Here is a 27,578-nt window from a genome sequence, read left to right on the forward strand (position 1 = left end):
CAAATTTTAAATCCCAGTATGCCACTATTTTGAAAAGTCTATTGATGCAACTATTCTTACAGAGGACTCTAAAATAAACGAGAATGTAGGTAGTTCCTTCTGTGCTTCTCAAAATATGCAAATTAATTCACAGTAACTGACACAGCCCTGCATCAGTAACTCTGTTTTTACTCGGTCCAATTTTTGTAATGAAAAGTAACGTGGAATACCAGAATAAAATAACCTTATATTAATTTATGTAAGCTGTGGAGCTAATAGAAAATGAAACCTTGCAACAGCTGATTAAATGGCTGATCAACTAATGAGAAGATGAATTCAGAACGACGTATTGTTTGCAGGCGGAAAACTGATGAAATGCAAATATTGTCCAATTTGTGATTCTTTGGTTTCCTAGATTCTCTCTTTTTAAGAGAGTCATTTATATCACATTTTATATTTAAAATCCAGAATAGCTCTACTTTTTTATATATGCACACCCAATAATTATCCAGATTGATTCTATGGCAATTTTAAAGAGCGCGTTTAGTAACAATTTCCTTAGATATTAAATTACAATACATCACTTTCAACTCCTCGCATTCAATAACGCGCACCCACCCTGTTTTATTATCACTTCAAATAGGAAAATCATATTAAAATTCTTTAATTGGCTTTAATTGTTATTCTCTACCGGTGCACATTCGTTCTAATCAATCTTAAAGCATTCATGGGTAAGAAATTGGGATTATATGCCATGCTCTTTAAGTTAGTGTAAGTTCAATAGGACGGAACGGAATTACACAAATTTTTCTCTGATAAGCTATTTGACAATATGTGAAGACTTCATTTTTCATATGAGAAAGTTAAATATTTTTAATATATATGTTGTTGGGGTTGCTTTAAGAAATTCAATAACATCAGTTAAATTTCAGAAATTTTTACAATTTTCCAGCAATTTTTGTTGTATAAATATGCATCTAATTTTTCCCTTTAACTTGAGATCTTAAAGAAAATTTGTAAATTCCATGGTTTCACACAGCATGAAGAATCGTAATGATTCGTCCCAAAATATATTAGAATTTTACCTTCCCACTGAAGTTTGACTTCATATATTAATTTCATTAATGGATGTAATCAACTTTATATATTAATAAAATTAATCAATTAAATTTATTAATCAATTCAAACTTAATTTGATTACAGATTCTGAATTAATAAGCATTTCTTAAGTTCTGCAGTATATTTATTGAGTTTAGAGAATTGGATTTTATCTTGAAATAGTTAATTGGGAAATCTAATAAAGACTGTAATGGTTCTTCGAAAGTAGTTTTTTTTCCTTCTTTTTTTTACGGACTTATAGAAGATTATTGGCAAGACTATCAAGTAAGAAGTGCTAGCAATTAATAAAAGTAAAAATATACTGGAGTTAATTTATGCTCATGATAAATGTCTTTAACACGTAGCGCTAATTACATTTTCTAATCCTTTGAGCATTTTGACATAAAAAATGGCATATGGCATTTCGGCACAATGAACGCGTGTACCTTGAATTTGCGCAAGGTGTTTTGAATTTGGATAAAGATACCATGCTCAATTGTTCTTGTGTGACTGTCGCCATATGAGCTATATTGATTCTAATTACAATAAGTTAAAATTGTTTTTTATTGATATGAAAAAAAAAGTTAAAATTTAAGGAAACCTGTATTTAAGATAAAAAAAAGAAGCGTAAATCGAAGCATAAATATTTTAAAATAATTTTTTATGCTGTAGAGCTTTTTTAAAGAAAAGTATAGTTTTTGATGTTAAGTTTAACCATTTGAGATAAGCTATTTTAATGATGATATAATAAAATATTTTAAATTTAACGGAAAGTAACCAGTTTTGGTGATTTTAATGCGAGGAGTGTCTGATTTGGAGGATAAAGAGTTGTAACGTGTCTTTCTAAAATATTCTAAATTAAGATTCCAATTCTTTGCGTTGGAGTAACTGCAAAATGTAAATGATATGCTTCTTGTGTGCACTTAAAAGAAGATATAAGCATCTCTTCATTTAATAGAAGAAGGACATTGCCTTTCCAGATTTTAGCAGGCATATTTCCCCGAGTAGGAAGTCTGAACCTTCCATATAGAGATATACCACCCCTCATGCGGATAATGTTTCTTCCATGTGAATTTCCTTCATGTTTGGTGGAAAGCTCGGCTTTCAAATTTGTTCTAAATCAAGCAATGCATACTATTCTTTTATAAATGAAGTCTTGACTGACCCTTGAAAAGTAATTTTCCGTTGAACTGAGATCTAAAACACATATCTGTTTCATCATATAGCCTGGTTGGTAGAGCGTTGGATTCGCGTCCCTTAGTTTGCGAGTTCGAACTCCGCCGACAGAAGATTCCCCGCGTGCTTGGCTTGGCGACTGACGCGCGTATAAATCTGCCGTGGTCACAAAGTCCTCCATGTCGAGAGTAATACCACTGGGGGTACTGGATCAGGGGTGATCGTTCTCTGATTCAGGTCTAAATGCGTGAATGAAGTCCGCCCCGTAAAAAGGGTTGTGACATGTGTGTAGCTAAGTCTTCCTCTTGGCCCTAGATGGCGCTACTGTAGAAACAAGAGGCGCTCCCCCTCTTGTTTCTACAGTAGCGCCAGAGGCTTAAAGCGGCTGTCTTCGAACAGCGGGCTTGTCCATGGCAAGTGCCTTAAGAAACAACAACAAAATAAACATTCTTCCCAATGATAGAAGAGAGTGGCCTTGCAAATAGTACAGAGCACCTTCACGAACCCCTTTGGGCATATTAAATACTGAAAGTTTTGTTTAGGTGGCTCAAAGCAAGATTGTAGTTGGGTTCGAGATTTAGGCTGTAGCTTTTCGTTCGCATAGTTGAACATATATGCCATGATAGCTTGACATGGGTATTTGTCATATTTGATTGAAGCTTTTGAATGTCTGCATTCGAAAATTTTGCTCAGCTATATGAATTACATAGTTTACATTTAAATACCTACCTGATATTTACTTTCCTCCAATCTCCAAGAATCTCTCAAAAACAATTAATATTATGATGATATTCGTTATAAGAAATCGACTTTATTTTAATATAATTATACGAAATTCTTTCATTTTACTCTATGCATGCGTTTTTGAGCTGCTATCAGAAGATGCAGTATTTTTGCAGAGATTTTAGTACAATTATACGAAATTCTTTCATTTTACTCTATGCATACGTTTTTGAGCTGCTATCAGAAGATGCAGTATTTTTGCAGAGATTTTAGTACAATTATACGAAATTCTTTCATTTTACTCTATGCATACGTTTTTGAGCTGCTATCAGAAGATGCAGTATTTTTGCAGAGATTTTAGTACAATTATACGAAATTCTTTCATTTTACTCTATGCATACGTTTTTGAGCTGCTATCAGAAGATGCAGTATTTTTGCAGAGATTTTAGTACAATTATACGAAATTCTTTCATTTTACTCTATGCATACGTTTTTGAGCTGCTATCAGAAGATGCAGTATTTTTGCAGAGATTTTAGTACAATTATACGAAATTCTTTCATTTTACTCTATGCATACGTTTTTGAGCTGCTATCAGAAGATACAGTATTTTTGCAGAGATTTTAGTTCAATTATACGAAATTCTTTCATTTTACTCTATGCATACGTTTTTGAGCTGCTATCAGAAGATGCAGTATTTTTGCAGAGATACTGTTTTGTATATTCTGTTGAATTTGCCATTAATAATAATTTAAACTTTCGCCCTTTAGAAAAAAAAATAACTTAAGAAAAAAACACTATGTAACAATGAGTGCCCTTGAAAAGGTCAAAATTCCGAATTATAATGTTAATGGTCATGTTACAATCAGTTTTCAAACAATAAGATAAAAGATTAAAGATAAAATTCGCGAGCTCAATCAAACATGGAATTATTTACATTAGATGTCAAAATATGTGATAATGGCTTGGAATGCATTGATCTTACACATATAAAATTACGAATTGTCTTGAAAAATGTACAAATATTCGTTAACTAGAAGGAAAATTTCTATTTAACGAATGAAATAATTTATTTAATAGCAACTCAAAACAAGAATTCGGAAACTTTAGGATATAAAATTACATGTTTTTTTCCCTTTTCCTATATTCATATGGAACAAATAAATACATCTAAGGGTAAAAGCAAGAGCTTTATTGTTCCACTAATCTTAACCTCTAGGCAAACGGCATATTTCTTACAGAAAGAAAGTTAATTTTGAAGGGCACAGACCATTTATTACAATTCGTTCAAAGAACAGAACATTCGGTGACAAAAATACTACATCTATTTCTTTTAATCGCATTTGGTATAAGATATCTAGCCAAAGATGTAAATCAAATAGCAAACAGGAAGTATTCGATCTTTTATTTTTTTAGAATGACTTTGGAACGTCCGAGGAAAAATTTCACATGGTTAAAATTACAGGGGTAGAAATTGTTTTCATGGGGAATATTTACAAGAAACTGACCCACATTTGGGAAGGAAAACTTACAATAATGAAAAATTTGTTGCTAAAGAGCATATAGGTGTTTTAGATTTCGCGTAGTATTGGTTAAAAGCTCAGCCAGAAGACAAAACCTTATTCTTGATCATTCGTTTCATGTTCATAAGTCATAGTATTTTACTGTTTTTTTAAATCTTTTATCAATTCTGTTTAAAAGCTGATTAAAAGATAAGTTGTCGATTAATTTGATTCCACAAAAAAACTTTAGATAGGGTATCGACAGTATCTTTATTTTCTAAGAATGAAGGAAGATTTAAAAAGAAATAAATAGGCTTCAGACAACAGAGTTGAACCAGTGTCAAAAGCGGTAACAAAGGAAGATGGCAGTAGTTTGTCAATCAGGAAGAAATTTCTCTTTCTCTGTCTCGGCTATTATTACTAAATCAAATTTCCATCTCCAAGTCATCCAATCTTCAAAAGTTCTAAAAAATCTGCTTATTCAAGACATTCGATCAACAAAAACTTTAAAAACGTGCTCATTCGATTTCTGCAGTCTTAAATTTTTATGTAAGTAATGATTTCAAAACTTCAATTCTCTTTAATGCTATTTTACAATTCTAAATTAAAATAATTTCTGAATGCTGAAGAGAAAATTTATTTTCTCTCCAGCATTTAACATTTAATTTTTTTTTTTTTTTGAAATTTACGAAATTGCATTTTTATATGCTTTGTAATAAAAAGCAATTCCACAATCTCATAATTTGAAGCAGTTTTGAGTTGAAAAATAATTTAAAGTGCGTATGATTTATAAATAATCATATGTAAATAGAATTCCGTAATAATTCTGGGCGAATTATTTTTAATTTGCTGCTAAATCTGTTGTTTTACAGCTTCGATTGTCACTTTTAGTGGACTCTTCCTAATTGCCCTTGTTGAAAAAAAAGAGTAATTTTAAATGCTTTTAATTAGTAAATTAATAAATTTAATTAGTAAACTTTTAATTTAATGAGTAAATTAAAATACTTTTGAATTTTTAATTATTTTAGAGGGTTGAATTTTATTTAATACTGAAAGACTGAATTTGCCATTATTTTATGTCAATTATTATTTTTATAAAAACATTTACTATTTTTTTCACTTTTCCGTTTTTTTTGAATGTCGGTTTTTTTAAGAATGCTGAAAGTTAAATTTACGGAAATTAGATTGTGAGAATCCTAGAAAAACCAAAACTCTGATGAACTTTGAAGTTCGAATTGAAATAGTTAGAAAACAATAAGAGAATAAATTGAATTTTTAATTTAAATTCTCTTTTTTACTCTGTCCCTCCTCCCCTCTCTCCGTATGTATATATATATATATATATATATATATATATATATATATATATATATATATATATATATATATATATATATATATATATACCGGGTCTCCCATAAATTTGTAAATACTTTAAAAATTCATAAAAATTGAAGGACTGGGTATATTTGAATGCGGTTTGCGAAACTATTACTCTCATGAAGGGAAATTTTTTTTGATACAGAAAAAAAAATAATTCAAAAAATTGTCAATAGAGGGCGCTGCACACAAGCAAATCAGTGGAATTATGAAAGGCAGAGTGAGTTAGCGACACATCATTTCTAAAGGTTTGCATAAGGTTTGTATTAAGATGTTGACACTGGTGGACAAAGCACTATTGGTAAAGTTGTTTTATGTCAGCAACGAATCGGTGGCTGAAGCTTTACGAAAGTTTAGGACCCAGAAAAGATTGAAGAAAGGTTCAGGTTCGATTACTCCTGCTGGACTTGTTTCCCCAGTACGCCGTTTCGAAGAAACTGGAAGTTTGTGTCATCGGCCACGCAGTGGTGCACCTCGTTTAACAACAGTCCGTACCCCCGATGTCTCTTCCAAATGGACACGCTAAGGGAACAGTCTACAAGTGCAGTCAGTAGCGCACGAGAAGTGGCAAGAATAACTGGTATACCAAAGACTTATAGTACCGTATCCTTCATGATGTATTGCAATTGTACCCATACAAACTGCAATCGCTACATCAGCTCTTACCAAATGATACAGCTAAGAGATTGGAATTCTCAAATTGGGCTTTGGCGAAAATTGAAGATGATCCGCGATGGCTGCTGAAAATATTGTGGACAGATGAGGCTCATTTTGCTTTGCATGGAGCAGTTAATACCCATAACTGTAGAATATGGGCACATGAGAATCCACATGCTTACACTGAGAAGCCCCTGCATTCACCACGGGTTACTGTTTGGTGTGGTTTCACTGCATCCATTATTGTAGGCCCTTTTTTCTTTGAAAAGCCCTGTAAAAAAGCAGGATGGAAGACATGTTCAGTTAATGGAACAAGTTACTTGGAAATGTTACAGAAGGAAGTGATACCGTCCTTATTGGAACACGATGTCCTTGACACAGTGACATTCATGCAAGACGGGGCACCTCCTCACATCGACACCGAAGTGAAGGCATTTTTGAGAAGAACTTTTACTGAAGAACGGATAATCAGCCGTCACTTTACACATGAATTGCCCCCACGCTCACCAGATTTAACACCCCTTGATTTTTGGCTATGGTGTTACCTTAAGTCTCGGGTGTACCGCCATTGGCCAACTTCGTTAGTGCAGCTAAAGGAAGTCATTCGCCACGAAATCTCATGCATTCATCCGGATATGCTGTATGATGCAGTTACCAATGTTGTCTCCAGTTTCCAAACTGTTATTTGTGGTGATGGCGGACAAATAGAACAAGTACTGTAGTACTGGTGTGATACGCATGTAAACAATTGCTTGCATGCAAATAAAAGTATTTTGCCCGTAGAATTGTATGTTTTGCTTGTGTTTAGCGCCCCTATCGACAAATTTTTGAACTATTTCTTTTTTTTTTGTATAAAAAAATCCCCCTTCATGAGAATAACAGTTTCGCAAACCGCATTAAAATATACTCATTCCTTCAATTTTTATGAATTTTTAAAGTATTTACAAATTTATGGGACACCCGGTATAGATATAATATAAGCATAGAATTCTTCTCTCTCTCTCTCTCTATATATATATATATATATATATATATATATATATATATATATCAGTAGAATCTTTATTTAACAAATTAGTATTATTTCACTTAAAAAGTTCATTAAGTAGAAATTTGAAAATTAAATTATAAAAATGAGAAAAAGAAACAAAAAGATGAAAAATTATCTATTCATTTTATTGAATTTAATACATTGCGTAAATTCTAAAAAGGTCTGTAATTATTATGAAGAATATACATTTAAAAAACTTCATGCTTTGAAAATATTAAAATACATTATATACAATATTTCTTGAAATTATAATCCCATTCGTATTGTACTAAATGCTATTTTTTCTTAGGAAGTTTATTTTTATTAACTTCTTCATTACCATTTATTACCATTACCAAATATTATTCAACTACTCGTAACACCACTAAAAAGAAAGGGAAAATGAAATCTAAAAATAAACAAATAAATATTTTTTTCAATTTAAGTTCTAGAAAATCTGTCAGATGCTTGAAATAACAGGAAAGATTAAACCAAAATTCTCAAAATCAATTTAAGAGAAATTGCAAATTTTTTCTAAATTAAAACTGAATAATTTGTTTATCAGTTTATCTCCAGTACAAATTTGTTTCCTATTGTAACTGTAGATGGCGCCAGGTGCAAATATATTTCGTCGCAAAGTGAAAGCGCCTTGATAGGCGAGTCATCGAAATGAGGGATTTGTTTTACATAAAAAACAATATAATTATAATTCAAATTAGAAACAATATTCAATTGCTGATAATCCGATAAATTAATCTGTTTACATCTATAAAAAAGTAGTAATTCAATTTCATTCAAGGGTAAAAGAAAGTTTAGTATCAATTCGTTGTAAATAGGAGCGAAGTGAAAAGTTCAGAAAATGATTTCATAGTTTCCAAATTCGACATATTCCGTATAGCTTACTACAGGTTAAAATATCCTTCATACCAACTTTATCCATACATATCTTTTTGACAGATTTAAAATAACAGAAAATGCTAATTATCAAGAAATGAATATTTCATCTCCTTAGAAAGATTTTGAATTCAAATATTTGAACCAATTTGGTTCACATGATAAATCTAAAACACCAAGACTTAATCTGTAAGAATATTTTGTATATAACTGACATAAAAATGTATTGTGACTTTGTTCCATTGATGCAAATAAATCCAGATACTCTTCTCGAACTCACTTACGATGTTTTTTCTTCCAACTTAATGCTTCATCTTTTCTTTGTATTTTCTGCTAGATTTTCACAGCAGTAATTATAGTTGCCTTCATGCTTTAAACATATTTCAGAGTGCATTCGTTCCTTGGGTTTTACTGCCACAAGAGCCATTTTTGGCCATGCTAACGTATAGTGGATTAGTAGATGATAAAACATATGGCAATATCATATAAAGGGAGTAAAAAAATTTTATAATATTATGAAATAACTCAAAGTAAAATTTAAAAATATTAATACGCTCTCAAAACCGATTGGAGGAAACAGAGAAATTTGAATTGGAGAAAAAAGAGAAAATATAATATTAAATATAAAATATATCTAAAACAGCAAGTAATGGACAAGGAAAAATATACAACTAAAGATTAATTCAGCAGATAAAATATTAAAACATTGTATAAGTAAAGAAAGGGTTAAAAATATGAAATAAATTTTTGGATTAAAAACCAATATTAAAACAGGGTAATAAAATACTATAATACAGAGTGCACACAAGGATTGATGACATAACTATAGCTCATGCAATTTTATACAAAATAAAAAAAATTGGCGAAATCGATCAATAATTTCAGCTTGGGATTTTTTTTATCTTTCTAAATGTTTTAAATGCATATATAAGGCATTGCTTTACTCTGGGATCCTTTTGAAAACCTAGCAAACTGGTAAACGGAAAAAAAAAAAAGTAGATAAGTAGGGAGATGAAGGTGTGAAAAAGGTAGTGTGGAGTTTGGCAGGAAGGCGTTGGAAAAAGATGATTTAATTATATTTTACGTGTTTATATGTGCCATTGTATTGTGTCCCATTTGCTGAACGTGTAAATAAATAATCTTGGGACTGAAATTGATTTTCTTTGCTTTAGATCACATTTCATACATTTACAAAAAATGTTATGTTAAAAAAAAACACTCATTATTACATAGGTATTATTAATTATAAAAGCATAGTTCCTTTAGTCTAAACATCTAACAAAATTGATAATTGCATGCCAGCGTTCGCTAAAATGCAGTTATAATTATGGTCGCATTGAAAATGAATTAGTATTACTATAGATATACTATATGCATCATGACTACATATATATATACACACACACTACATTTTGTAAATGATGAAAAAATTACATCAAAGGATTATATAAATCGTAAGTATAACTGATCCGTTGTTTTATAGAAATAGTGCATAGAATAGCTATTAATAGGAAGTGCACATTTAAGATCTAGCATTACATGATTTTTTTTTCATACTCTTTATATTTTCAAAGAAAAATTCAGTTTCAAAGATATTTTTTTCCTTTTTCAAAGATTGATTTATTATTCAAATGAACTGTTTGAAGAATCAATAAAAAAACTAATGATTAAATATATTTGTAACCAGTAAGACTTTTATTCAGCACTGTAAGAATATCTGTAATAGTAAAAATATAGAACTTTAAATAAATGAAACGATTTAAATCCTTTACAAAATTAGGAAATTACAAAACGAAAAGAAAATGAACAAATAAAAAGAAAAAGGTCCAAAGTTTTAATAGTTTTTTTTTAACTTCTAAGTAACGAATAAATTTGATTAATAGTTGATAGTTCAGAAATGAAATATAATTATTTGCATACATAAATTCAAACCACGAGAATTGATTACAGCAGATTGTATCACACTTTTATTTTAAATCTCAAGTAAAAGACATTGCTCTTGGATGATATAACTTTCTGAATATCATAGCATAACTTTCAGTGCTAGATGTCTTTTATTAAGAGTAGGATAACTACGTTTAATTTAATTAAAAAGCGCTTTTTAATGAGTATACTAAAGAGCAAGATTATTTTTTCTACTCCTTAATACGGTGATCTATAGTTTCTCAGATGCTTTACAGATGGTGCCACAGGTATGGAATCAAAATTTAATTTAATTAGGGACTAATTAATAATAAAATTCAGAAAAAATAAAATGGTGTAATGTCTTCGAGAATACACAGGTGCAAAAGAATTTTGGTTCATTAGCATTCCAAGAAGTGAATAAAAAATTGATTGCGGATTTCCATCTTTACAAATAGGAAACAAATCAATTTTAAATAAGAAACAAGCACATCTTTACAAATATGAAGTGAGTCAATCATAATAAAAATTTTTAAAAACTGTTCGTTGAAAGGACAAAGGAAGGAAATATTTCAAGAAATCATAAGACCACAATCTTGCGTAATATAATGCTATCGCTAAGCATAATTTTATGCCACGTGATCTGTCTGTGAAATATGAAAAATGCGTGTTTGTAAAAACACTGGCAATGTTGGTAAATGGGACAAATTTATTGACTTTCAAATTATAATGAGTCACAATGTTTTGACATGTTTTTGAAATCTGTTTCATTAAAAAAAATTATTCTGCATTAGAAATATTAAATAAAACTGATTAAATTACATTAAAAATTTTTTATTTAATCTTATAATTATAAAGAAAAAAGTTAAATAGAGTAAGATAAAATATAAAATTGTACCAGATTTCTTATAAAAAATTCTATTGTGTTTGCACGTCGAGTTTTTCGTATATTTTTTCTTCTTCTAAGATGCTCCTATTAGTACACTGTAAAAATTATTTTTCTTACAAGGCATAAAATTAAACATTTTTTAAAAGCACGAAAAAAATCTTTAAAAAATCCAAACTTATCCTTTCGTTCAGAGTTTGAGTTTATAATTTATTTCCATTTTATAGTTTAATTTTCGTCGAAGGTAATTTTGGTAATTATATCCCAGAAAAATGATTTTTAACTATAATCAAATGAAAGAAAAACTATCCTTTGAATGAAACTATTTTGATATCTCGGCTATTTACTCTTTGATTTTCCAAATTTTTTTCCAATATTTTTTTAAAAGCATTTTTTAATTATAACCATATGAGCTAATATCATCTACAGATAATAATTATTTCAATGTAATGAATTAGTTATTTCAACTGCATTGAGTAGTAACTTGTGAATAAATTAGAACACACTCACTTACTCCCTCTCTCTCCCACACACACATGCAGAGAGAGAGAAACATACACAGACACAGAACCACAGAGAGAGAGAGAGAGAGTGAGAAATACACAGACAGACAGAAAGAAAGACACACAAAGAGAGAGAGAGAGAGAGGAAAGAAAGAAACATGCAGACGCAGAACCACAGACAGAGAGTGAGAGAAACACACAGACATAGAAACACAAAGAGAGAGAGAGAGAGAGAGAGAGAGAGAGAGAGAGAGAGAGAGAGAGAGAGAGAGAGAGAGAGAGAGAGAGATGGACACATACACACACACACACACAAACACACACATTATTTAGTTTGTCATTTTCGATAAGTGATATAAAAATTGTTAAATTAAATGACTCTTAAAAAACTTACATAGAATTATCCATAAATTAAAACAGAGTTGGCAGGTGTAATAATACAGCTATTTAACTTTTATCCCTGGAATTTACTGATAGTCATTACAAAGGCAACTTTCATTGAAAAGCGTCTTCTGATCAATTGGAAGACATGGTTAAGTCGGATGAGGCGAGATTAATTCGCGGTATGGCAACAGTTCTTCTAAAGTCAATTAAGTGAGCAGTGACATTTTGTTCATAACGATGGGCGTGATGATAATTCTTGCTCCTCCCTGTTTCATTTAAATTTCTGAGAAATGACACAACGGTGCGATGCTTATGTATTGGCACATCTTGGATTTAAACAATTTTAGATTTCTAGAGGGGATAAATGGTAGTCAGTCTCTTCGTTGGATGGTACCGAATCATAATAGTATAAATATTTGCAGTTTGCTTCCACACTGCATTCGTAGATTCTTGTAGAGTCTTTAATAATAAATAATATTGAGGACTGTACAATAATATGGATTTGTACATAATATGGGTGTAATTTTATTCATAATATGGATGTGTGTTAAAGTCATTAATATCGTTTACATGATTTAAGTGGAGTTGTTTTAATTTTTCTTAATAATTAATTTAATTTTTAATTTTTCTTAATAAATAAAATAGCGATTTTCATTTTTCTGGCTACTTCATCGTTCTTACCCTTCATCTACGAAATTGTATCAATGTTTGAAAGCTGTACTTTTGATATCTGAGAAGTTATTTAGGTTTTTATTTATGTTCACAATGGAAGTGCGTTTTCAGTTTACTTTAAATGATTTTTTTTCCATGTTGGAGCTTTTTTTCAGTTTCATCCCTCAAAAGTGTTGTTACATTTTTCTGTTTAAGATAAAGATTTCAAATCTGCGGTACGTATTTATTATTATGTGTAGCATAAGTTATGCCACACATAAAAGAACATGCAGTAAGCTTTCAAAGATTTAGTTTTTTTCTACGTACATCATATAAAATAAGAAATTCTAAATATTCTAATTTTTCCTCATGCATATCAATAAGAATATCATACTTAAATCAATATTAGATACATTTAGAAATTCATGCATAGCTTCCTATAAGATATTTGGGTGAATTTACAAATAAATTCGAGTAAAAAACATTTCATACTTAAAAAAATAGTAGCTAATTTAAAAAGTCATTATTTTTTAACGAAATTTAAATTTCAAATATGAAACGCTAATTACTGAAAGTTGATTTTTTCTTCTTCTGAAAGTGATTATATTTAAATGTTAAATTGCAATACTATGGAAAACTTCTGAATGATATTCCAAATAAAAAAATGAGATCAGTACCAAGTTCTTTCAATTTAAATTTGAATTCCAAATGTTTTAATGTAAATTGAATAATTAGTAGAAATTCTTATTTGCTGATACATTATTCATTTTAGCAAATTTTGTTTTAACTGAGAGAAGATTATATTGGCAACATAATTAATATATAGAATTACGCATAATAATCTATTCGCTAAATTAATCTTTATAACTATGATTCTTTTTAGTTTTATTGTAAAGAAAACAGACTATGTGAGTATAAAAAAAAGGTGATGGATTTTGTCTAAAATTTGATACAATAAATTGAATTGTTGCAAGGATTGTATGCCAATTTCATTCCTGTTCCTTTTTGAGTTATTGTATTTACAGACATATGTCCAAAAGGATATTTCTTTCGATTCATTGACATTGATGATTTTTTCAATGACAATTCAATGACAGATTGATTGACAGACCATTTCAATTCAATGACAGATTGATTTTTTTCATCTTTATAACACTTCCTTCATCCCATGCTGACCTAATGGTAAAATCATGTTCTTGTGGCTGGGGGCTTCAGGTTAGAGAACTGATTTTACTAATGATTCTTCGTGCATACAGGCCTGCTGCACTCGAAATCTAATGCTGTGAGTCAAACGCCTTTCCGCTAGTGTGTTTTGTCTAGGAAATTTGGAAAAAGGTGGTACCAGCCCATGTGTTGTCCTCGTCATCTGACAAAGTTCAAAATTAAGAGAAACATCCTGAAATACTCTTAGTGTTGCTTTCAATAATACTAAATAACTAAATTAAACTACATTTTTATTCTAAAAGTCAAAACATGTGAATACCTACATTATTTGCAAAATATATATTCAACATACGAAACTGCATAAGAAAGGGTGATATTTTTTGCTCCTTATTTCTCCTCAAAAACTTCTTTTTTTACTCAAAATTTTACTTTACTTTTTTACTTCATCTTTTACTCAAAAATGATTAATATGCATTTCATTACAAGCATTAAATAAAAAAAGCAATGGCAATGATAATGATTTTCCGATGAATAATTTTAATTCTCTTGAAAAGAATAAATGAAGTATAAAATTCAAAGAGAAATATTTTGATAGCTTGCTTCATAAATTTCAATAACCATGAGGATTATAAGCTCAGAAAAATGGCTCTTATTTTTAATATTCAGGATTTCAGATTTCAAATTGAGGTTTCCAATGAAAATATTAGTTCTTTTTAATAAGTTTTGCATAGATGGCAATTATTTTGGAGAAATTCTAATTACGAATAATAATAAATGCAAATCGAAATAAATATTGCGAATTACTATTTTTTACTTTTTTCCATTGCAGATAACTTTGTTCATATAATGGATAGAGAACGGAAATAACGCCTCAGTCAAGTGGCTCATAACTATGTATGTATCTTGCATTTAACTTCATGTTATCTTATATAGTATTTCGAAGTCACGTTCTTTAACGATATGCTGAGAACTTCAAAATTGAATAGATGTGTCAATATTGACGTATATCACTAGAACGTAAATGGATCAAATAAAAAATTTGGAATAACAATTTGTAATCGTAACATCACGATTTTCTTTCCAGTTTCACGAGGATAATTTTTTTCAAGTTCCGATTTACTATAAAAAGACAAAAAAAAAAAAAAAATGAATATATTACTAAAAGTAATGTCCAATCCTGACTATGAAGATTCAGTCTTTTCTATATTAGTGGATGGTCCAAGCTTCCGATCCCTTGTTCGAAGAACTTTACCAATAGTGATGTGACTCATTAGATTAAAAGTTCTTTGAATTTTGTTAAAGAAAGAATATGGCGCAGAAATGTCTAAATATTCATCCTCCAAAATCAAAGATTTGACATGCTGATCGACTAGCGCGTTTCTTGAGATTGCAACATCCTCCCTATCTTTCGAGTGACTTGATTAATTCATTCATCGATATCTTCTGTTTCTAAAGTCTTGAGTCCTTGTCTTCCTTCATGGAGAATGCGGCTTAGAGCTCTTACTATTACGGTTTGGAGATTTATACGGCTTAGAGCTTTCATCTTTTACTTGATTGAAGAATTGGCAAGAATGATTCCAGATTAATACCAACTTCAAAAGAACATAAAGTCTTTTCACATAAACATTCACTTCATGGAGAATGTTAGGAATCACATAAACATTCACTTCATGGAGAATGTTAGGAATCACATAAACATTCATCACTTCATAGAGAATGTAGCTTAGAGCAGAGTTATTTTCATCTTTTACTTGAGTTTAATAATTGAAAAGGATGGCAAAATAATACCTCCAGACTAATAACAAACGTCCAAGAAATATACATTTTTTTCACATAACTTTATCCAACATTCTTAGCAGAGAGGATCGAAAATCTGACGCATTGGTATATGATAAATGGCGGAATCTTCCGGTTATGACGAAAATGAACAATGTTGGAGCAAAGATTTTGATAATGCCTTCATTTTATTCAGTCTTCCTTTTTAATAGTACATTGAAGCTTGAAAAAAAAAAAAAAAAAAAAGGAAAAACGATTTTTATTATATGGGTTACTATTTAGAAACTGATAATTATTTAAATAAATAAAAAAGTCATTCATTATCTTTAGAATCACTCTAAAAGAATCACTTCAAACACAAATCAAAAGCCGGCAAGTAAAAATCTTCTTCCCATTTGAAGTTTTTAAACCCTAATTGTAGAAAATCAGAAATAGCAGCTGTTTTTAATATTTCCGCCATATATATATATATATATATATATATATATATATATATATATATATATCATGCGCTTTATGTGAGGTAACTAACTGCAAAAAAACCCCCACAAATTAAAGTTTCAACAACACATTAATTTTTAAAGCATATTTTCTTCAAAATATTTAGGATTTTAAAAAAGCTTTTATTATTTCATCCATTTTCTCAAAATAATTACGGAGCAAATCTGATTTATTTTTCATACTTCACTGAATGATATTAATAACGCAGATGTTATTACTTGAAACCTAAAAATAACACTTCAATATCTTATTACTTTACTCATAATTACTTGCAATGCATATTGAATATCAGTAAATTAAAAATAACTAGCTCAGTTTCTCAGTAAGAAAGTTCGCAAACATGATATCCAGACAAGCATTGTATTTCATTTCAAAGCTGATTAGCTCATTAGAAATGTTTGTTTGGAGAAAATAGAAATTATATGAAAGTGAAAAAAATTAATTTAAACTATCTTTTGGTTTCTAAATTTAAAAAAAATTACAAATGATGTTGAGTGTAATAAAAATTCCAATAACTTAGTCTGTATAATCCTTGTTTATATGGCTTAGTTCTGTTGTAACAGGATGACTGGCTGTAATTAAAAAAATAAAAAGCGCCTACATATGCAAGCGCTACTGTGTTTCAAATATGACTTACTTGCAACAAAATGCCAATCTTTCCTGCTCTGAAGTACTTAGGGATTTTGAATTGTGTGTTTAACGCATTCGATGCCACGACTCCCGCCTGATATTCGGGCCCTCTATCTAGTTAGATGCCCCCTTCTTTGCTATCTCTTAACTATAGTTGAAAAGGGGTCATCTAATTAGATAGATGGTTTGGTACAATTGTATATTATATTAGTAACGCACAGGCGCGTAATGTGGCAGTCAATGTGTTAATTTAACTGTAGTATGGTTGCTAGTCTCTACGTGCTCTCATTCTTTAAACTAAGGGCCGCAGTGGCTTGGTGGTAAGGTCTCAGCTTTGGAAACGGAGGGTTTCAGGTTCGAGACCCGATTCCACCGAAGAACCGTGGTGTAAGGGGGTCTGTTGCACGTTAAAATCCTGTCATGGCCAAACGTCCTCCCGTTGGTGTGGTGTGGAGAGGGGGTGCCAGCTCAGATGTCGTCCTCGTCATCTGGCCGCGGTTCAAAATTACAAGGGCAGTCCCAAAATAGCCCTAGTGTTGCTTTACAACGGGACGTTAATATAACCTAACCAAATCTATAATGTAATTTTTTTTTACTTCTTTCTCTGATTGAATTGCTCCTAGTAAGATGTCTAAATTGGTTACTTTTAATAAGACCAAATTGGTTACTAAGACAAGACTAATAACTCTCGCACACAGCGATAAGAATTTTTTTAATGGTATGCTGGAGCTATTTAATGGAGTGTATGAGCTCTGAATTCTCAACCCCCTACTCATTATTATCTTTTTTTTTCTTATCTTTCTTTAATCATCTACTTTAAGAAAGTTTGATGAGAATTCAAATGATTGTTTATTATTTTTATATTACATACTTCATTGATGCAACTTTTCTTACACCATTCATCCATCAATCATTTAGCCCTATCGCTGTCTTTATGGATGACAAAATCTCTGGAAAGAACAGAAACCTCCTGGAAAATCCTCTCAAAACAGTGGAAGAATCAAAAATGAAATTCATTGAGGAAATGGGAATTGGAAAACACCCTTTGCTTGTTTTACAAGAGATCAAAAATTTCAAAAAATAATTAAATAAATAAATCTTAAATTTGTTCGATAAAAATTAAGTATAATTAATTTCGAATAACATTTTGAACTAAGGATTCACATTTTTTTTTTTTTTCATTTAGTTGAATTTTTAAAAAATATTCTTTTATACTTTTAAAAAGAATTTATATTTGGAGAAAGGCCAATTTGTTCTAATAATTTTCTTTCATTGAATTAATTACCTTTATAATGATATCCTAGAGAATCTTAATTTTAATTTTGAATCATAAAAAATTTAATTTAAACAGGGATTTTATAATAGTTATGACTTACTTTTTGAAATAAGTATTTAAAATTATAAGGTGTGAAATAAACTTTTTACTCTATTTTTTAAAAATACTTTACGATTTGAAATTTAATTTAAGTAAAGGTTTCTGAGTAAGTAAATAAATTATCTATAAAAATTAATTTATCTACTTATTAGGAAAGAACTAAAAAAATGCTGATATGAACTATCATAAAAATAGATTTTCCACTATGCTTGTAACCAACTTAAAATATAAAGCAGAAATGCCCTGCCTCTATGAATAACGACTCAAAAGAAGTAAAATGGGTGAATTTGAGAAGTGGAAAAAATTAAATGGCTATTGTTGTCTTAATTTTAAATTATTGGCTTGTAATGATTTTCGTGCAATATTATGCAGCTAAAAAATTAAAAAGTCATTAAAATATTGCTCAATTTTTAATTAAAAATCTAATTAAAATTTTGTACAATCCTCTCTTATTGATTGCTAATTATCTAAGAAGTAGTTACTTAAATTTTTACACCAAAGTCGAAAGTCTAGATTTCAGAGAAATTTCAATCTTTTTTTTAATTCTACATACCGCGCAACTTTATATGCCACAAGAGTGAAACTGTCTATAATCATTATCATGCTAAAGAGATGAAAAAGAGTATTTAAAACTCCTTAGCAAAATTCATTACAGAAATTTGTGACCCTAAAACAGCCTGAAAATGATTAAGAATTCTTTTTTTTCAATCGTAAAAAATGATATTTTATTAATGACCACTTTAGTTGGTGATTTCATTTTTCTACGCTTATGTATTTAAAATTTCAAAGAAGAAAATAAGGCTGATAGAAGAAAGAGTGTAAGGAACACTGGAGAAGTTAATGCGCCCTATTTTAACGGTCGATTTACGAAAGTAAATTCTACAACGAATGGCAGCACTTTAGGGAGAGACTCAGCGCAAAGGCTCCGTAACGGTAATGCGAAAGTAAACAAAAGCAAAGGTTCGTTTTGTGACTAAATCTTCCCTTTCAGCTGCCACCTTAGGTAAAAGTACATGTGCTTTCAACAGCTCGGGAAAAGAACGGTTTTCTTGGAGCGAAAACGTCCGTGTGTGTGCGAACCTTATCTATTGTCACCATAGGGACAGGCCAGGGATAGGATCAGAGTCCACCTTAGTCCTGATAGGCAATGTGTGTAGGACCACGTGATTACTCGAACCAACTAGGGAGGGTTGGAATGACATCATCACATCATTTCGCAAATACCACCATATTGCTACAATTTCCTTTATCCTCCCTTTTTGTAATAGCTTGCCACGAAGTGTTCGATTTAAAAATCCGAACATAAATCGCCAAGGAAATATCGTCCAGTGTCCAGAGAGGATTAGCCTACCCCTCAACTCCAACAGGTAGTCGGACCTGCAATAACCCACCCAGAGGTAAGTAAGACTATGGGTTCCTCTCCCGCTTAACTGATAGCAAATAATCAGCAACCCAGATTAGGGCCTTACAGCAGCAATGGCCATCCAGAAGTTGTCTTCTAATCTGGTCCTTCTATACCAGCCTCGTTTCGAAATTATAATCAGCGTTGCCTAGCTGATACGAAAAAGTTATCCGCATCTTATCTAGCGTCTAATATTTACAAGACTGTCCAAAGCATCCATTATATCACCATATCTTCGACATCAAAACTGAATTTTTATTGCATTCCATAGCATAATGAAATTCAAAAAGGCGCCATACTGTTCTCTCGCCAGGGCAACTGTTTTTGATTGATTAGGAAAACATCCGAAATGAGCGCACTTCATCGAACGGCCTTTTTAAAATTCGGAAAGGAATAATATTGGGTTCTTTTTTCTCGAATTTCTGTATTTTTGTATTAATTAATATTCTTATTAAATTTTAAAATTTACAAAAAATGCTTAAATTTAAAAAGATTTTGAGCATAGGCCCAATCCAGAAATTTTAGTGTGAATATTTCTAAGAGCCATTAAATGAAAATGAAGTATTGAAAGAATTAAAAATATATGTCGTTTAATAAAGAAAAATATTTTAAGTTCTGTTTAAAAAAATGATATTTCAGCCATTTTGACAAAGCAAAATTCCACTTCTTTTAAGAAAAGCCCTGTGTTCAGTGATATTCATCATTTTATTTGTAAACAATCATGGAAAAAGAAGCAAAACATTTAATTTTACATGGAATGGACTAAAAATATTCAGGTTTGTTGGATAATTAGTAAATAACAATCTTTTTAAAATTTTAATTTAATTATTTCTTCCCCGTTGGAATATTATTTATTATAATGCTTTTCCCTTAATCAATTCTTATGCTAGTTGCATTAACATCTAATATATAGTTTTGATTTCCAAAATGAATAACATTTTTATTTTGTTTGAGTTTGTTTCTGAATTTATTGACAAGTCAGTATTATAAATACATATATTTTACTGTAAAGTATTATTTAGTGCAAGTATTTTACTATGAGTTAAATATTATTCATGCAGAACATTATATAGAAAAGGCATTCTAAAAAAGTTTTGATTCGAAAGAATATGATATAAACACTAAATGTCCACTTATACTCTCCACATTGGTCATTTCATTTGTTCATACAGGTATGAATTTCACAAAGCTTTTTTCTATATTAAGAATTATTTCATTTCTTATTTAGATTGTTTTTATGCTTTAATTTTGTTTACTTTAAACATATTTGTTTCAAATATTAAGCTTTTTTATAAAGCAATGATTTAAAAAAAAAAGGCTTTAATTCTGAACTTAATAATATATTTTTTTTCATTATCATCTGAATAAAAGTATTTTGACAAATTTGACAAGTGCTTACAAAACTCTAATAGTATTTAAGGCATATTAAATTGTACATTTTGTTTTTAAATAAATGGAAAATTCTGAATGAAAATTATCAATCGATATTTATTAATTAATTAAATTTTAAAATTAATTAGATTTATCATCTTTTGTCACTAATGGATTTGAGAATTTTGTTTATTAGAATTGAATTAGAAAAGCACACTTCGAATAAGAAAATACAAATAGTTAATTTAGGTTGTCTCAAGACTATCGATTATGCTTAGTCTCAATTAAAATTTTTATGCCTAACTCGATAATTGCCTTCAAAAAATTTTTAAGTATCAAATTGTGATAAATAATAAAAAAAATCTTATTTTAATGTCTTATAGATGCTATATTCATTATGTAACTGCATATTCCTAATGCAATCAAATCCGATAAATCATGACACAATTAAAAATGTCACTGTCCACAAAATTCACGCAGTCACTGCCGACATTAACTAACCGTACAATGTTTCTTGTGGTTGTTTCTCTAATTCTCTCATAAACTGCGTATATCACAATCAGAAACATTCTTCCCCATCTTTCAACACTGGAAGAAAATCACTTGATGAAATATTTGATAAAGAATGAAAACAATTTGAATGTCACTGCAACTATTAATATGTTGACGAAAATGTAGCAAAGAAATGTTTTCAAAAATTTGATAAAATTCAGGAAAATATTCGTAGGGCAATCAAATTAATATCATAAAAAAGAAGAAAATTAAAATGATGTATATATTAATTTCCGGATTTAAAGCCGAACATCAAAATTTTCCTCAATTTTTACTTAATTAAAATATTTTTCTAATGTGCACATTCCCAGCCTCTAAAGTTTACCTGTTGATATATAGCAACTCTAATTCAAACGATCTATCCTGTAAAGAGCCAATACATAAACCTGATCCTTTATTATAAATAAAGAAAATGGCATATTATTATAAATAAAGATAAAGGCAAAGAAAAAAAAGATTTATCGGAGGCATAAATCTAAAATTGTCATAAATGTTGCACTTAAAGATGATTAGTTTCATATTATAAACGTTATTACAATGTTTCTAAATAGTTCGTTTAATATTTTATGATTTATGATATTTTATGATTTGGATTATAAAATCAAAAGTTTGTTTCAAAATTTTCCGCTCAAATGTGCAGTTTTTTTGTAAATCTTAATCAGCAGTTTTGTCTACATAATTTCTTTCACTAACTCTTATTAATCTAAAGAAGTGTTCTGATATATATTTGTGAAATAATAATATCTTTTTTATCACGATTTTCTGTGTATAATTCTGTTATTTCTGATATATTTATTTAGCATGCAACATGCAACAGAAAAATGTGCGATTTATCAGATTTTGTTATTTTGATAAACATTTTCTTAAGTTAAAAGTGATTCTTCTTCTGTACATTAAAAAATAAGAAAATGTGATGAAAGCAGAGAATAGTTTCAGATCATATTTCTGGAATAATAAGAATGAAGTTCTTTTATGTATAAAAATCCATTTTAAACAAGAGTGGTATCATTTTTCAAAATTTATGAACCGAAAAAATTTCGAATATATCAATATCCGTAATCTAACTTTTTAAAATTTCATTTTATTTACTCTGACAAAATTGAAGTGATTAATTATTTAACCCTTTCTAGGGCCGTGGGAAGTATGCTTCCCACCAAATTTATCAATTTTTGTATGCATTTATGTAGGTTGGCATCAGTTATGACAAATTTCTTTAGAAAGACAGAAACTTAGATGCTTCAGTTCTTTATCTTACACAAAATGATGTGTCTTGATTTGTTACTTAATTATAAATTAACCAAATTAATTAATTAATCAAATTAAATTTATCTAATAAGCTAAATGAATCCCTTTTCTTATTCTAATTTCAAGCCTAAAAATATTTTAACATAATATGACTAGGAAAAAATGGCCCTTTAAAGGGTTAAATGATTTTAACGATAATTTTAAATTAAAATAATTAGAGGATCTCGTAATTTTAAAAAACGGTCAGAGTTTTCTTTTCTTTTTCTTTTTTGCTTTAAAATCAGTTTTACGAGTCCTATTTTTGCAAGTGCAGTTGGCAGAATTTGCATGTATTCTTCACAATCCTAAACTTTATGAGCTTTTCTTCCTTTCTATATTTGTATTGTATCTAATTTGTCTTTTTATACACCAAATTGTATGTTTTTGTACTCTTAATTGCATGTTTTTACATTCTTTTTCACTAGAATATTATACTTTTAACTCTAAAAACCTAAGATTAGTACTATGTAAAATTTTAAGTGGCCAAGTCTATCGGATATTGTTTCTGAAAACTTATTTCGGCCCCCCTCTTTTTTTTTTTTTTTTTTTTTTTGTACTGTGAAGGAAGTCCAGCAAGCAGATAGTTGGACAAACGATGAGCCTTCCGAAGTCTCTTCCACTTCATGTTCACTACAATGCTTAAATAACCATAAAGGGTACAGTCACAGTGACATGAAGTAGTATTATGTTATGACTAGAACGACTGTCAATTAGAATTTCTAAGAAACTTAATTGCTTATTTCCCTTTCTTTCATCAGAAATTTGTGATTTGACACAATATAATTCAAACAGTTCTTACTAAGAATCGAAACATGTATGTCTGTGTGTTAGAATTGAAATAATTATCGTTAACAGAATGCATTGTATTTGTTATTAGTTATCGGAATGTTTGTCACCATTGTCTAATATTTATTTGCTTTGAACCTACTAAATGCTCATGTTCGCACACATGTGCCAGCTATCTTCTATGTAACAGTATAAGATAGGTGTTATCAATTGGCGGACATCTGACGGCTGTCTGTAGATGTAGTAAATATACAGTTTTGTTTTAAAAACGTAAGTATGAGATTCATAGAGATTTAAATTTTAATAAATAATAATTTTTTATGTAGGTGGAAAAATGAAGATGGATTTTTCTTAGACGAAATATTTTGTCTAAGAAAGAGACTAAAATTTGAATTTTCAGAGGAGTTTATTCGATTTCTTCATTTACAGATACTGTGGTAGTTAAGAGACAAAAAAAAATTGATATGAGAGTTCATCTAGAAAAAGAATATATTCTTCTCTATTCAGTTATTTTTGACACATATGTATAAGTAATTTTCATAAATATTTTTAAATTATACATTTGAAGATGTTATTTTAACTTAATGAATTGTCATTAAACTAAGTTTCCTTTTTTTAATTTCCGCTTTTTTATATTATTGTATTTTATATTGCTGCTATTATTATCAGTGTTAAAACATTCCTAATACAATCAGTACTGTGCACATCGGTCATGTGCACATAGATATAAATGATTAAGAAATGAATTACTGAAGTATGAAAATAACAGCACAAGATAAATCCCCTTCTGTGCGCAGGTATTTATAAATATAGGCGTTGAATAGATTACAGCCTAAGCCCAAACTGCAAGCTAAAAGGAGTTTTTTCTATAAATACTAAATGAGCGTAAACTTGAATTAATCAACTGCATTTTGGGTTCAATTTTAAAAATTAACATCCAATAGATTCGGGATTTTTTTTTTGCTATCTTTATAGATCGAAAAATAGGGGTTGAACAAGTTTCAATTTCAGTCTTCAATTACAAAGGCGAAAACCGACATTTTAATCTTTCAAATAGTCTCAACCAGTACGCAACTACTGATCGGTAGTTGTAGAACAGGTCGCAAGCGTTTCTCTTTATTATTTTTTATTGGCCTATTTTTAAGTTGTATGATCCATTTGCTTAATGCAAAATGTACTTAATACGGTTAGATCATTTTCATTCAATACTATAAGTGATTTTCTAAAATCGAAGCGATTAGCTCTTTTTATTTAGTTTTACGATTGAATCTAGATAATGTAATCTTTACAAAGAGACTGATGACAAGAAATTTGAAGAATTTTCTTTTTTACGATATGGAAATAAAATGATATAATAATTAAAATATATTAATAAAAATAATAAAGAAATAACTACTTTGGGCGACGAGAGGTTCACTCGACATTTTAATAACAATTATTTAATAATGTTATTAAACCTTGATGAATTATATCTTTTAAAAACAGATAAAGATATAATTTTAAATAAAATTTGTACAATAAACATGGGTTTGTTTTGGTTAGTTTTCATGTAGAATTGGCGAAATCGGTCCATTTGTTCACAATGAGGGATGCACCAAAATCTTAATTTGTAATCACTTAAAAATGGAAGGCGAAGGGGAACAATTGATCATTGATGGTGCATCTAAACGGCATGAATTTTCAAGGGAAATAAGTAATGGCGGAGGACTCTACCGTGTTCTTTTACTTATTACGATTGTAACATGGAGTAGTTCTTTTGAGATTTCTCTCTAGATTGGGAGGGGAGGGAGTGATGATAGGAACTTTTGATGACATATAAATGTATCCCGAGCTTCATATGAAATAAAAAATTGGCGAAATTAGGTCAGTGTTTGGAATTGGAAATCTGATTCTTTGGTTTACCACATATATAGATAGGTTAACAAAAATAAATATGGTAAACAACAACAAAAATTAAACATTAAGACATTGTGAAAGAACACGTGATCTGAAAAGAAAGATAATTAAGTGAAATCTGTATTTTCTAACAGATTGTAGTTTTAGATATTATAATTGATATTTTGTAACTCTCGTAGCATAAAATGAAGGTTTTCAGTTTCATGATGCCCTTCCGATAATTTAAGACGCATAGAAAAGCTATTATGCACTTCATTGATAACGTGATCACTCTCAACCCTTTACATTGTCATCTGGAGTCGTCACTGAATGTATTTTATAAAGAGCAGAAAGAATGATAGAATAGGAATATCACATTTTGATAACAATTTGATGAGTGTTGGAAACGCCAAAATTTTCAGATTGCCAGATGTAAAATTCCAGTTAGTTGGAACAGGGATTACTTGCGATGAGTCCTTATTCCATATTTTATCATTGCCTTTTTTGAAGACTTTTGAGATAAAAAAAAAGAAAACAAATTACATATGTAGGGCAGTTACAATATATGTATTATATTTACGTCAGTTTTATTCTAGAATTCATCGCGCAATTCATGAGTAAAAAACTTGGCGTCAAAGTCCAATGCAGTTTGAAATTCTTATTCCCATTTATGTTTTCTGTTGTTTCGATGTCATGTGAATGATTCTACTTCAAGAAATCATTAAGCTTTAGAAAGAAATTGAATACTTGTTAATAAAAAAATGTTGTCAATTTATAGCATAAGATCTCATCTTTTTACTAAATAAATTGAAGCTTTCTTCATTTTAATCAAGTTTATTTTTGGTTAGTTAAAAAAAAAGCAAAGACACCTTATGGTTGGAACTGAAGGAATGGATTAACAAATAAAGCTGCCAAAATTGCTAACAATTTTACTGATGTTGACTTCTGTGGAATTATAACAAATGTGTTATTTTCAACATATATCAAAGTTGGGAAAATCAAAGGGAAAAAAATTAATTTAACTTTAAATAAATATAGATTTGTTTTGAACTTATCAATTATTTTGGCATAATATATTCTCAAAGAGAACTAGTGCTAATAAACTGTTGCCGAACCAAACCAATTTCTTAAAAATTTTCCTATAAAAAACTTCTTTATTAATTATGCCAAAAGATTTCCTTTTCATTCGAAATATTTTCAGTGACTTTGATTTTGAAAATGAATTACAATTGCTTTGCAATTAGATTTTTCTGTAGAAAATAACCGTACTTAATTTCATTTTCTTTAAATATCCAAGAGATTAATTTAATTGAAAATCATTTGTTATTTTTTTCGGAAAAGATATTTATATCTTTATACAATGATTGTGAAATTTCGTGAAATGCCTTGGAAAGGTATATAAAATATTAAATCAATACAAATATTTCAAGCACTGTCTGGCTCTTGTAATATATATATATATATATATATATATATATATATATATATATATATATATATATATATATATATATATATATATATATATATATATATATATATATATATATATATATATAATGTTAGAAGAAATGCTTGGGAAAATTAAAATATAACAATTATTTCATGATGAAGCAACATGTTATTAGATGTTACATGCATTTCCCAATATCCAGAATTGCATTAAAAATGAAGATGTAGGATTTTGTGTTTTGTAATGCGGTTGCTGCTATTTGTAACAATATTTCGTAATGCATTTTCTGAAATTCTAAGCACTGTTTGATAAGAAAAAAATTGTCTGTCGCTAACATATGAAGTTAGGCTAACGTTTCGGTCAATATCGTAAAGACGAACAGTCATCCTCGGCATATACAGGATGAGCTGGGGTCATTCATTGCACTTTCTATTTCCGTTAGGCGCAACCATCCTGGTCATAAAATACGCCCATAAATCTGAGAAACTCGCATTTTGCAACACTTTTGCTTCAATTTCTTTTTCCCAAAAAATATACATTATGTGGTCTATAGTATTCTTTCAACATGTTATGCCAACATCGTATGTTAATAAAATGTTCCAAAAATTAGATTTTTTTTTTTTTTTAAAGTGCGGTGGTTGTTAAT

The 27,578-nt window shown here is 29.4% G+C and overlaps 1 protein-coding gene across 6 annotated transcripts in view; it reads left to right on the forward strand.

The window, feature by feature from the left end:
* The first annotated feature begins 4,878 nt into the window (after positions 1 to 4,878).
* Positions 4,879 to 27,578, forward strand: part of LOC129956931 (GATA-binding factor 5-A-like) — a 74,294-nt gene continuing 51,594 nt past the window's right edge. The window contains exon 1 of one of the 6 annotated variants that reach the window (XM_056069012.1): positions 4,879 to 5,025. The gene's annotated coding sequence lies outside the window, so the exon portion shown is untranslated. Of the gene's footprint in view, positions 5,026 to 19,379; positions 19,607 to 19,765; positions 20,388 to 20,565; positions 20,784 to 27,578 lie in introns of those variants that run through there. The other 5 variants (XM_056069029.1, XM_056068989.1, XM_056069019.1 and 2 more) reach the window with 5 other exon arrangements.

This window comes from Argiope bruennichi, chromosome 2 (genome assembly GCF_947563725.1).
Source record: "Argiope bruennichi chromosome 2, qqArgBrue1.1, whole genome shotgun sequence".
In the NCBI taxonomy this organism is placed as follows: Eukaryota; Metazoa; Arthropoda; class Arachnida; order Araneae; family Araneidae; genus Argiope; species Argiope bruennichi.